The sequence below is a fragment of the Leucopleurus acutus genome (genome assembly GCF_964270905.1).
Source record: "Leucopleurus acutus genome assembly, chromosome: 2".
NCBI classification, from domain to species: domain Eukaryota; kingdom Metazoa; phylum Chordata; class Mammalia; order Artiodactyla; family Delphinidae; genus Leucopleurus; species Leucopleurus acutus.
Genome location: NC_139143.1, coordinates 1,659,975 through 1,673,394, shown reverse-complemented (window position 1 = coordinate 1,673,394; position 13,420 = coordinate 1,659,975). Strand labels below are relative to the sequence as shown.

Below are 13,420 nucleotides of genomic sequence, written 5' to 3'. Positions count from 1 at the left end.
GTCAGCGCTGGGCGAGCAGGACGGGTGAGGCTCGCCGCCGGGCTCTCGCTCCCCCCATCCCCCCGACCCCAGCTGACACAGTCACAGGCCATCCCGGTGAGACGTGGAGGATGGCAGTGACCCCGAGGCTTTCTCGGTGCCCTCCGTCCATCCCCTGATGGGGGATCGCCCAGAAGCCCTTGTTCAGTCCGGAATCAGCCGTCCCCGCTCCATCCCAATGCCTGGCCGATTCCGGGTTGCCCATCTGGGTGAGCTCAGGGAAGGCAGGTTCTTCAAACTGAAGCTCAACAAACCAGGATGCGGAAAGGAATGCAGCTGCTAAAACCATCATATGCTTGAAGTTATATATTTAAACAATTATAGTAAAATCTGGTTTTATATGTGGCTAATATCTTAAGTGCTTTTTTTTTTTTTTTTTTTTTTTTTTTTGGCGGTACGGTACGCGGGCCTCTCTCCGCTGTGGCCTCTCCCGTTGCGGAGCACAGGCTCCGGACGCGCAGGCTCAGCGGCCATGGCTCCCGGGCGCAGCCGCTCCGCGGCATGTGGGATCTTCGCGGACCGGGGCACGAACCCGTGTCCCCTGCATCGGCAGGCGGACTCTCAACCACTGCGCCACCAGGGAAGCCCTTAACTGCTTTTAAGTTTAAGAGTTCAGTGGTGGTAATTACGTTCACATTGCCGTGTCACCATCACTGACGTCATCTCCAGGACTTTTTCATCTTCCCAAGCTGAAACTCTGCACCCGTTAAACACTGACTCCCCAGCCCCCTCTCCAGCCCCCCACCCCACCCTTCCTCTTTCTGTCTCTACGAGCTTGACTATTCTAAGGACCTCACAGAACTGGAAATCACACGGTATTTGTCTTTTTCAGACTGGCTTATTTCACTCAGCATCATGTCCTCAAGATTCATCCGTGTGATAGCAGTCGAAATTTCCTTCCCTTTTAGGGCCAAATAATATTCCATTGTATATACAGACCACAGTTTGTCTATCCATTTACGCACTGATATACATTTGGGTTGCTTGCTGTGAACATGAGTGTACAAATATTTCCTCAAGCATCTGCTTTCAATTCTTTCGGGTGTATTCTCAGCAGTGGAATTGCTAGATCATATGTAGCTCTATTTTTAATTTTTTCGAGGAACCACATACAGTTTTCCAGAGTGGCCGCACCATTTTCCATCCCCACCCGCAGTGCATGAGGGCTGCCTTTTCTCCACATTCTCGCCAACACTTGTTATTTTCCATGTGTTTGTTTTTTTAATAACAGCCATCGTGATGGGTATGAAGTGGTTTTAATCTGCATTTCCCTAATGACTAGAGATGCTGAACATCTTTTCATGTGTTTATTAGCCGTTCGTATGTCTTCTTTGCAGAAATATCTATTCAAGGCTTTTGCCCATTTTTTAATTAGGTTGTTTGGTTGTTGTGGTTAAGTTGTAGGAGTTCTTTATATATTCTGGGTATTAATCCCCTATCAGACATATGATTTGCACATATCTTCTCCCATTCTGTGGGTTGCCTTTTCATTCTGTTGATGGTGCCCTTTAATGCACAAAAGTTTTTCATTTCAATCAAGTCTAGTTTGTCTCTCGTTTCTTTTGTTGCCTACACTGTAGGTGTCATAGCCAAGAAGTGACTGCCGAATCCAATGTCATGAACCTTTTCCCCAATGTTTTTCTCCAAGAGTTTTATAGCTGCTGAGGCTTTTTTTAGTTTTTTTAAAAAATTTAATTAATTAATTTATTTATTTTTGGCTGCATTGGGTCTTTGTTGCTGCGCGCAGGCTTTCTCTAGTTGCGGCGAGCGGGGGCTACTCTTAAGGCGGTGTGTGGGCTTCTCACTGCGGTGACCTCTCTTATTGCCGAGCATGGGCTCTAGGCGCGTGGGCTTCAGTAGTTGTGGCGCACGGGCTTCAGTAGCTGTGGCTCGCGGGCTCTAGAGCGCAGGCTCAGCAGTTGTGGCACACGGGCTTAGTTGCTCCACGGCACGTGGGATCTTCCCGGACCAGGGCTCGAACCCGTGTCCCCTGCATTGGCAGGCGGATTCTTAACCACTGCACCACCAGGGGAGCCCGCTGCTGGGGCTTTTTAAAAATACAAATTCCAAGTCTCATGCCCGGCCTACCTCTCCTACCTCAGGAAGCCGTATTTTTCTGACGCTTCTCAGTGATTTGGGGGCTAGTCTGTCTTCCCATGAAGTTAACAAATCTTCTTCATAGTAACCCCGACAGCATCTTTCAGCCTTGATTTGGGTGGGCACAGTGCCAGGGGGGGCTTATTCCACTCCAAATCGCATAAGATTACAAGAAAGCGTTTAAGTATTCACCTGAAATCTGCTTCACTTCTGCCTGTGGATTCAAATGTTGTCATCTGAGAAAAACAGACTAAGCGGAAGTCTTTATCCACACATTTCAACGTGTTCTTAATGATGGTTCAGATAGTCTCTTCTCTACAAAAGAAAGAGTCCCCAACTCATTTCAGTACTTCCTGAAATGACCCAGTTTTCCAGATCCCACCTGTCCTCGTTACCCTCCTCTGGAAGCTCTCAGGTTGTCAATGATCCTCTTAAAAATATGGCACCTGGACTGATCTGCCCGGTCCTCGCAGGGTGACATCCAGAGCCTGATGCCGCGGACAGCATCGGCTTGGCTGCCGGCTGCCCTAGGTGGCAGCTCAGGACATTTTTACCTCCTGAGAAGAGAAGAGGAATTTGTTTTTCTAAAAATAGGGAGGTCTGGAATTTAATCTAAATAAGGAGATGAGTTCCACCGTCATCTGCACACGCCTAACCCCCAGTGTTGGGGTGGGAGGTGGGGATGCTGCACCTACAGAGGTGAATGTGGGCTCCCGCGGGGGTTGAGGGCGTGCGGACGGGGCTGTGCGTGCCCTCCAGCCCCTCCCTCCTTTGACTTGCACGCGCCTCTCACCGTCTCCACTTCCGTCTGTGTAAATGGTGGTCTGGGTGGGCAGGAACCCCAGCTGCGTCACCAGCAGTGCTGCTGTCACACCCTCCCGGGGGCGCCGTTCACCTGGGGTAGAGTAGTCTCTGCAGCCCTGGCAGGACCGCTGTCTGGCGACCTCGACCAAGGACCGCAGAGCTTTAGACAGAGCCCTGCGGGTGTGCCGGGGGGGCAGCGGGGCTCCACCATCAGGTGGTCCCTGCCCTGCGTGGCGGCTGGCTGCTCCTGTCCTCTCCCTATTCGTCCCCTCCTTCCCCAGCCTGTCCTCTTAAACCGTGCTCGGGAGCTCGGGAACAGATGGGATTCGTTTCCTCCTTGGTGCTGAAGTGTCCTGACGTTGAAAAATGTCAAATAAAATAAACTGTAGGCCCCGGTCTCCTCCCAGGCTGGCTTTTAGCTCCCAGAGGCAGGAGCCCAAGCCTTAACGAAAGCCTCCCGCCTTGCTGAGTGGCCTGGGCCTGGGCAGCCCCCTCCCGAGGAGGAACGTCACTCCCTGAGCTCCAGGTGGCTGATCCCAAGATGCCACACCGCACCCCCTTTAGGGACAGAATCCTCCTACAAGGGGCACTGGGTTTGTAGGGTTTGTACAGAGAGAGGAGAACTCTGGAATGTGAGTGGGCAGGGAGGAGAGTCTTCCTCCCCTGCCCCTGTCTCCTCTGTTACGTGGCAGGCATTCCACCCCGTGGGCGGCTGGACCAGGCCGGGCTTCTGCCCGTGGAACACAAGGATTGGGGCAGAGGGGTAGGGGGCCATCCTGGGGAGGACCCGGCGTTCAAGTTCAGGAAGGAATCAGCTCCTGCCCTTGAAGGGCTTCACATCTAAAAGATGCCTGCGGTATCCACGGCAGCAGCAGAAGTGAGGTGTAGTTGATGCAGACAGTGGCCGTTGCCTCTTCGGGGGTAACATCTAACGGTGACCTGCAGCTTCATGCACGTGGCCTCGGCTGACCTTCTCTGGGTGCAGGGGAAGGAGCATCTGAGCAGCCGGGGCTCCCTCCTGAGCCCCCTCCAGCTCGCGGCGTGGCACTAAGCAAGTTCCCAACCCCTCTGAGTCTCCGTTTGCTCATTTGTAAAAAGGGCATCATTTGTGCCTTGGGAGGATCAAGTGGAAAAGAGTAAGAGTGCTCTAAAAAGTATGAAGAACGGTCGGTCTGAAATATTTATTCTGGTTTCAACGTACGGTTCTGTTCATTTAACTGGTGGCCTCTGGCTTAATTAGGGGCTGTTAGAGTATCCACGTAAGATTTCTTCAGCTTGACGGATGAGTTCACAGAGTTTGGGCTTTGACCCTGTTGAGGGGGGTGATCTTGTTTTGCATTTTTACACCGTCTTGATGTACTTTCCATCCTGTGGTGCAGAGTTAAATGAACCGGCATCGGAGCACAGCCTTGCCGACATGGCACGCCAGGACCGGCGGGGTTGCAGAGTGGTGTGGAGTACGGCTAGCGGCTAGACAGAGCCCTGGCTCTTCTCGTGAGCTCTGCGTGTCACTGTGGGTGCCTGCTCTCCCTCTGCCCGAGTTCCCTTGTCTGGAAAAAGCAGAGAGTGGTGGCACCCTAGTCTGTAAGGCTGGTGCGAGCACCGAATTAGTGAACACGTTTACTCTGTATATAGTTAAGTGTTAGATGTTAGCCATTGGTGCCCGATGGTAGCAAGCTGGGGGCCCTAAGGTGTCACACGCACCTTCTGAGAGACGCGACAGTATTTGGAAAAGTGTGTGGTAACCTTCGTGCTTGTTCTGAGCCTCCCTGGGAGGAGGACACACTAAGTGGTTCACCACGCAGGATGGCGGCGTCCTGACCCCCTTCTGCCTGCTCATGCAGTGCTATCGTGTGGCAGAGGGTGCCCCTGTGCGGCTTGGAGACCACCGACCACGGGTCCAGCGTGTGGCTGTGCAGTGTAGCAAACTCATTGCACACAGGACCGCGCGAGTGACCATGGGTCCTCTCCCGCCGTGACCTGGCTAACGGGGCTGTCTGTACCTCACTCAAACACGTGTGCTGTACATGAAGTGTGTCCTGGGATGGAGTCCCCAGAAGCAGACCTCGAGACAAAGATTTGCGTGCAAGTGGTTTATTTGGGAGGTGATTCCAGAAAGCACTGATGGGGGTGGGGAGGTGGGTCGGGGAGAGGAGGAAGCCAGTGCAGGATGCGTTCTGTGCGGGTCACTGTTGAGGTCGGCTGGGCTTGGGGGTTCTGGGGGATTACATGCCCACCCAGAGGACCAGGAAGCCTGGATATTTATCTTTCGACGCCCAGTCGTTACTGGCTGAGGGCGGCTCCCAGGGGCATTGCATCCTGGTGTTTTCTGCTGCTTCACGCAGACTGAGAGTCACAGGTGCCTGCAGAGCGGCTGTGTCTGTGTTTATGGGAACAGTAACTGCAGAGGGGACATAGGTGGGATACAAGCGACATCAGTTATACAGAGGGAAGATGGGAAGGGAGGAGCTGTGGAGTCAGATTCCTGGTCTGTTGGGAGCTAGGGGATGGCTTCAGAGAGCCAGTGGCTGTCGAAACACCCTTCATTCCTAAAACAGAATAGTGAAAGCATTGCTGAGAGTGTGCGGGGTGGAATCACAGGGTCTGTTCAGACCCAACAGGGTCGCTGGAAGGTTGCAGCGAGCCAGGTATTCCAGAGGGGCAGCTGGATGTGTGCTGGTTGCCAAGGCGACGGATGCAGGCAGAGGAGGGGCCCCTCTGGTGTGTCCTAGTAACCTACAGTTGAGCTGCTGGGTTTTCCCCGAGTTTGATGATATACAAGCTGGTTGACAGTCAAGACGGATAAGGGTTGCGGAAGCCGTGGAGACGGGTCTGGCACCTCCCCACCAGTCCTGCCCGCCTGCCTGCCTGTCCACTTGTCTCTTCTCCTTCATCGTCGGCCTCCTCCTTTCCCCACCCACACACCTTATGTTCTGGGATGAGCCAGCTGGGCTCGTGGAGTGCTGGAAATTCCATGCAATCTGATATTACAGGAAGAGCCCGAGTCTGGAGTGGGCTCAGATCCCAGCTCTGAGGCTTTGGGGAGGCTGTGCGTCCATTCTGGTGGGGCTGGTCCAATGGGAATAGGGTCGTCGTGAGACTGTCATGGAGTACATCGTAATAACGTGCTAGGTATACAGCAGGTGCTCGGCAAATGTTACCTACCTCCCCTCTCTCGGTCGGCACCTAGAAAACCAACGCTCTGAAGGTCTGAAGGCCGCCTGCAGAGGGGGACTTGCCCAGCTGGGGGGTTGGGGGGGGATACCTAGTCGCTCACTTGTCTGTGCCCAGTTCCTCCCGCCACCCCTGCTGGAAGCCTCCCCAAATTCACCCCATTGCAGTGTGACTGCTACCCGACTAGGGGTCGTCCTGGAACTTGTGTGTATAATTTGTGCTGTAGTAACTTGTGCTTTTATAATTCTCTAACAATTGCACGGCACATGTGGTTTACAAAACACTTCTGTGGCACTGTCTTATTTAATCTTAACAGCTCTGTGAATCAGGTATTCTTTTCCCCAATTTACAAGCGAGGAAAGTGGAACTCGGCTTCACTGGCTGGCCAGGAGCTCATAACTTAAAAGTGGCAGCACGGGGGCTTCCCCGGTGGCGCAGTGGTTGAGAGTCTGCCTGTCAATGCAGGGGACACGGGTTCGTGCCCCGGTCCTGGAAGATCCCACATGCCGCGGAGCGGCTGGGCCCGTGAGACATGACCTCGGAGCCTGTGCTCTGCAACGGGAGAGGCCACAGCAGTGAGAGGCCCGCGTACCACAAAAAAAAAAAAAAAAAAAAAAAAAAAAAAGTGGCAGCACGGGAGCAGAGCCGGGCGCCTCCGACACCTGCCCTCCCCGTCCCGTGCTCTCTCCAGCTCGTCCGCTGCCTCCATTTGTGTGTAGTATGTGTGTCCCTAAGCTTGGGGGCGGGGGTCACAGGCCTTACTGCCACTGCAGAAGGAGCTCCCCTCAACACCCAGCAGGCCGTGCTGTTGGAGGCCCCCTCCCGGAAGGCCCCTAAGTGACTGCTCCGTCTTCAAGGATAGGGTCGTGCTTTGCAAACCACAGAGCGGCCACAGCCGGGAGCTCAGGGCAAGGGCAGAAGGAGCGACGCGCGCCTCATGAATACAGGCTCTGTTGACCGTGGCTCAAAGGCTGAGCTGTCCCAGGATGCTCGCGAGGGGCCAGCTCTGGCCTCTGGGGTATCAGATGTCTCTGGCCAGGCAGCAAAGAACCATTCACTGTGGCTGAAGAAAGGCCAGCAGGCCAGGCTGGGCACCCACCCCCTGAGCTGTGCACGGGCTGCCCCAGAGAGGCTGCAGGACTGAGTTGCTGTTGCCCGTACGTTGGGGCCATGATGGAGCTAGCACAGGCAGATGCATTAAGGTCTGGATTTGGAAAACAGGCAGAACGAGTCAGGCCTTGAGAGACCGCAGGCAGGCAGCTATGGCAGAGACAGACAAGTGCTCACCAATCCACAGGTCAGGGTCGCGGAGAGACGGGTGGACAAGATGATGCTGGGGCTGGCGCGGGCGGTAAACAGAGCCAGTGCGCGGGACGTGCAGCCAAGCGGGGGCGAGGGGAGAGCCACCCAGACACACGTGTGAGGGGCTGGATGCAAAGAGGCTTCCCTGGCAGAGGGCAGGGCGTGCGCCAGCCACACAGGCCGCAGAGCGTCCGAGAGGTGGAGGGACCAGTGTCTCACCAGCCCGCCTGCTCTGCCCGCCTTGGCCGGCTCGTATTAAGAGGGGTCCAGGGAGTTCCCTGGTGGTCCAGCGGGGAAGATTCTGCGCTCCCAGTGCAGGAGGCATGGGTTCGATCCCCGGTCGGGGAACTAGACCCCCCCCCATGCATTCCGCAGCTAACAGTCAGCATGCCACAACTAAGACCCAGCGCGGCCAAATAAGTAACTATTAAGAGGGGTCTGCCCTGTGCCCTGTCCCTTCCTTCTTGTGGGCCGTCTCCAGCCAGACCCGGGGACACGTCTCCACCGTCGCGGCTGCCCTCTGCTCCTGACCGCTCAGCCCCGTCCAGCCCCTTCTCTGTCTCCTCTCCTCACTGGCCACCCTCTCAATCTCTCAGCCTCCTCTTCCTTGTCTGGCTTCTGTCTCGGCCCCTGTGGGTCTGATGACAAAGGGGCAGTTCAGGAGCAATGCTGTCCCCAAGGACAGAGCCCGGCGATGGCACTTCCGGCAGCAGAGGCTCCCAGGACGCAGCTTCCCGCCGAGTATGATGAGAAGAGGAGGCACAGCTATCACCTGCCTGTCACCGTCCCCTCTGAGCGGCAAGCCCCTGCAGCCGCCCTGTGCCCGTGCTCACCTTTCCTCGATGGTCCCCGTGTGAGGTCCTTTCTCCCCAGCTCCGAGCGGTCGCCCCTGCGGTCTGGGTGGCAGCAGCCGTCCCGTCCCTTGTGGCTCCTCCAGTCCCTGTGGTTAGCTTCCTGTTCTTGAGAGATAGGCCGGCGCCGTCGGTGGGGCGCTCCAGAGGCCAGTTGCCCCGGACTTATCCTCGGTTTGCCGCTATGGCCTGCGTGACCCTGGATAAGTGACTTAGCCTCACCGTCGGAAGGGAAAGGGGATGACAGTGCCCACCTCATGCCGCTTATTCACATGGTCAGTAAGTACTTCTAGAGACCTGCTGTACAGACACTTGGGCGTACAGCAGGAGAAAAAGTCATCATTCTTAAACTCGTATACAAAAGAGAGAAGGCAAACCGGCCAGCAGGTAACTACGTGGTAGATCGGGCGGTGCTGTGCGTCATAAAGGAAGATGAAGCAGGGTGAGGGACAGAGGGGTGGGTGGGGGCTGTTGGGGAGCGTGGTCAGGGAAAACTCTCCAGTAATTGATGCCCAGAAGAGCATGTGCAAAGACCCTGGGGCAAGAATGGGCATGTGTTCAGGGAAATGCAGGGAGGTCCGTGTGGCTGAAACAGAGTAAACAAGACAGAAGGTGATCAGAAATGAGGTCAGGGTATAGCCAGGGGCCAGGTAGTACAGGTGAGGGGCAGCCACAGGCAGCTTCCAGGCAGGGAAGCAATGAGATCGGACGCGTGTTGCAAAGCGTCTGCCTGGCTCCTGTGAGGGGGCAGCGAAAGGAAGCTGCTGGGATCATCTGGGCGGGGCCGGGTGGGGCAGGAGGCAGAGATTGGAGCTGCAGCTCAGGAACGGGGAACCTGGGTCAGCGGGTGCTTCGGCCAACCTGAAATCACTGCGCTGTCCTCGGGGGTCTCACACTCATACACACACTCACACACACATTCGCGTCTGCCCAGGGGGCAGCTGAGGGTCCGGCAGGCCCTGTGGAGGGCGGGCAGCCTCCTGCTGTCTCCGTTCCCACCGCCCCATCTGTCCTGCGCTCTCAGAACCACACAGAGACGCTGAGGTTTGGGACGATGTGAAACAGTTGCCCACTGTGTGCGATCTGGCGGGACGCCGCCTCTCCCAGCTGCAGGGTGGCAGGGAAGGCAGGCCTCCTCAGAGGTTGTGTAAATATTTGGGAAGCAGGCACACAGCTGGGAGTGCGACCCCCTCCTCCAGCTGGCTCGTTTGCTGCCCCAGGAACATCTCAGCCGGACCTGGGGCTGGGCTTTGGGACACCCCACCACGCGTGCATCTGCCCTCCAGGCCCGACCCACACTCTCCCACCCACTCTCCACCTCTCCCTTGGAGCCCAGGCTGCCCTGGGGAGGGAGTTGGAAAGAAGTGGTAGCACCGCCCCAGAGCCAGGCGGCCTGGGTCTGCAGAAGGGCTGCCCTTCCTCAGCCCACCTTCCCTCCCCGTGAACACCTGGGCGCCGAGCCAGAGGAGCTCTAAGGCTGTTTCGGCTCTGACATTCCAGATCTCCAGCCATGAGAAGTGTGTCTGTGCGGGGCTCAGGCACAGCCCTAATGGGTCCAGAGCCGAGAGAGCTCGCCAGGGTCACGCACAGGGAGCCCTTGAAGGCCCGGGCCTCCCTGAGAGGCCAAGAAGCCCACCGGGGATCCGACAGCCCCTGGCCTGGGACCCACGTCATCACGGCTCCCATGCCTGTGGCCAGAATACCTAAGGCCACGCTCTCAACCTTCCTGAGCGTGAATGTCCTAAAGGAGGTGGAGAGTAGACTACCACCTGCCTCACCCTAGATCGCTAGGTTGTTTGAGAATGAAATCCTATGTTATGATGGGAATGTGCTACCCAGAGGCCGGGAATGATTTTTATAGATTTCTTCTATCAAGGTCACAACAGATGATCCCCCAGAATTCAGTGGGGTCGTTGGGGGACCCGGGGGTAGGTTTGTAAAAGCAGAGATTAGAGATGTAGTGAGGTCATTCCCCACGGACAGCGTGAGGCCCCACCAGTGTGGACACGGGCTAACTCACCGCCCCCCGCCCCCCCGCATTCTGGGCTGACTCTCTCTCATCACCCCTGTCTGTGTGGTGAAACGCTCTTTGTTCTGTCTGCCCGGATGCTACCAGCTCGGTGCGCGCGGCCAGGACGTGCAGGGGTCTCCGGGCCCAGCTTCCCCCGAGAGCCGAGGGTCTCGTCTGCTGGCCGAGACCTGTGCAGGGGCAGAGACTTTCCTACCTAAAGGAGGGAACAGCCTCGTAACTGAGGGGAAAGAGGGGAGTAGGCATCGGTCCAGAGACAGAGCCTGCCCTGGTACCTAGTCTTCTGAGGGGTCTCACTTCCCTGGCTCACCAGGAATCAGGGGTGCGACCAGGGCCCAGACAGGTGAGACGGGACCTCAGACCACATGGCCCTTCCTGGCAAGTCCTTCTCTTCTTCTCTTGCCTCTAATCAGCCCCGTCTGCCTTGAGACTGTCGTTAGGGAGAGGACCAGGGCCTCCCACAGTCTCCTCGGATGTCTCTGTTGGAAACGGAACATTGGTCCAGAGCCCTGGGGACTGAGATCCCAGGTGTGTGTGGCGAGGGGTAGGGAAGGGAATCAGGCTGAAAGATGCGTGCGTGTTAGTCTCTGTGCCGTCCTGTGCTTTGCACGTCTCCTGGCCTCCCTGTGCCTCAGTTTCCCCCTTGTAAAGAGCCTCTCTGCTGGGCCTGGCACAGGGGACACACGTGATCTGGGCTCCCGAGGGCTGTGAAGAGGAGGCTGTCTGAGATGCAGGCCTTTTTCCTCTCTGGCTGGGTTTTCTTTCTGGAAAAGAGCCTAACTCTCAGCTCCCTCTCAGCAGGTGTCTCCCCCTTCACCCCGCCGCAGGCTACAACTCTGCAGCCTGGGACCCAGAAGGAAGAGCTCAGTCACCCGTGTGGGCCCTTCACTGTGGTCAGAGCAGCTGGGCCACGCCCCCCATACTTGGCCACACCCCCGTGAGGGGCGAGGTCGGGGCTGCTGACCCGAGAGGCCGCGGTTTCCTGTCTTCACAGAAGCCCCCCCACAGCACTGCTGTCCAGTTACCCAACGCGCCTTGACCTGGTGGCTGGGAATAGCAGGTGCTAATTTGCATGCTATTGATTTAAGGAGCAGAGTCTCCAGGGACCCTGTCCTTACCCTGTGGAAGCCTCTACCAAGCAGGAGGGTGGGTCCCAAGCTGGAGGAAGGTAGGGTCTCCGTGCAGCCCACCTTCCTCCTTGAGGAGGAAAGAGGAACTTATGCAGGGAAACCTCAGATCCTTTTGGGTTCTGACAGGAACCAGTTCCAAGGAGGAGGGGGTTTACAGATCCTCCAGCCCAGAATCCTCTTAGCAGGGGACTCAGAAATCTGGGACCCCTTCCCTGGGCTGAGCTGCTGGCTGGCTTGCTCTCTTTCTGGCCAGTTCCCCCATCGCTGTTGGGGGTGAAATGCAGGGAGGGGAGGGCTGCAGGGAGGGTGGGCGGCGGCTGGGTGTGACGCAGGGGGAGAGGCCCACAGCTCAGCAGGGCTGTGAAGGCCGTCATGGTGTGTGTGTGGCGGGCAGCAGGGGAGGGGGGAGCGGATGGCTCAGTTCCCTGCACAAAAATCTAGTCCTCCAAGTAAACCCCTGTGCCTTACCCTCTTCAGGCCTCCCCTCCCTCCCTCCCTCCCTCCCTCCCTCCCTCCCTCCCTCCAGGCTCTGCCCAGAAAGCCACAAAGGAGGAAACCTGATGGAAAACGCACAGCTAGATCTAGAGGAAAACATCCCCTGCTGGTGACATTCCTCTGGCTGAGACAAAGTCATTTTATCCGGGATTCCATGCTGGCTGGGGCTAAAGAGAATCCCTCACGGTGCACGTCCCGCGTAAGCTGTTCCCCAGATGACCCAGGCGGGCCCCAGCGCAGAGGATCCATCCCGCTCACCCTCCATGTAGGCTGGTGGTGAGGACGGGGTGCAGGGAAGTTACAGAAGAGCCCGGGTGGGGCCTGGCCCGGCCACGAGGTGGGAGATGCTGCTGCAGAGCCTGCATTCCTCGGATTCCCCCGACAGCTGCTCAGCCTGGACCCTGGTGCACCTTTCCTGAATCTCACCACCACCCAAACCACTCAGAGACAGTAAAGGGAATGGAAATCGATTCCCTGCCATGCCAGGGGGTCGCCTGACAGCTCGGTGCTGGGATCACTGCAGCTCTTTACTCCCCTTTCGGCTCAAAGCATATTTGGAAAACTTGGCCGCAGCACATGCACCCTCAGAAACAGACCCCTCCGCAACTCAGTCTGTTCAGGGATCCAGGACAGAGCTCCTCTGAGAGGTTTCCCGCCCTCCAGAGCTGCGGTTCACCCCTTAGAGCTGCAGCCCCAGGTCAGTGGCGCTGGGCACTCAGAGGACTAGAGCCAGGCGGGCTTTTAGGGAGAAGGGCCATGCTCGGGTCTCAGAGCACCGTCCACACCTCCCTGAAGGTGGGGAGTGCGGAGGGGCTCTGGAGGGGTGTGACTCTCCTCTGCCTTAACAGCCGGGGCCGCCGAAGTTCGGAGATGAGAGGCCTAGGGGAACACGCTGGCCTGGGTCTCTGCGTGGGGCTGTCACACACGCTGCCCAAACCCAGAGATACTGCTGCTCTGTGGTTCAAGCTCAGGCCTTCGGGCCTTTAAAAAAATTCCATTGCTGGCGTTGTCTCTGTTGCTTTAAGAAATTGCGGATGTAATCTGTCCATATCTAAGATACAGTCTTTCCCCTTTGCCCGGGTCACTTTGGGGTTGGGAGCGACCTTACACACTCAGACCCTCCCAGGAGCAGGGATGGGCTGGAAGAAGGTGGGCGCAGCAGTGCAGCCCCCGTGCAGCCCCTCCCTCCGCAACGGGGGGCGGGGGGGGGGGTTAAGTTACCAGGAATTCCCTGAGGGGAGAGACGCTCTGTGGGAGAGCCCTCCCACTGATCCCACTTTTTTTCTTACTCTGCACTAAAATCTTTACATCTTTCTTCCTGATCAGTGAACTGGAAATGCCTCCTGGATGCAGGCACAGACCCTTGCGTGGTGTGCTTTCTCCCCACAATCAGCCCCAACGTGCACGCCGCCCTGTCCACCCCCCCCACGCCCCCCGCCTGTGAGGAGGACAGCTCCTGAGCAGCCTCTGGCTCTTGCACCCCGTCTGCCCTTCACCCC

At 57.2% G+C, this 13,420-nt stretch overlaps 1 protein-coding gene across 1 annotated transcript in view; it reads left to right on the top strand.

Moving 5' to 3' along the window:
- The window catches only part of NAV1 (neuron navigator 1), a gene marked incomplete at both ends in the record, with an annotated part of 207,225 nt that overhangs the window by 133,540 nt on the left and 60,265 nt on the right, over window positions 1-13,420 (top strand). The gene's annotated exons all lie outside the window — the stretch shown is intronic.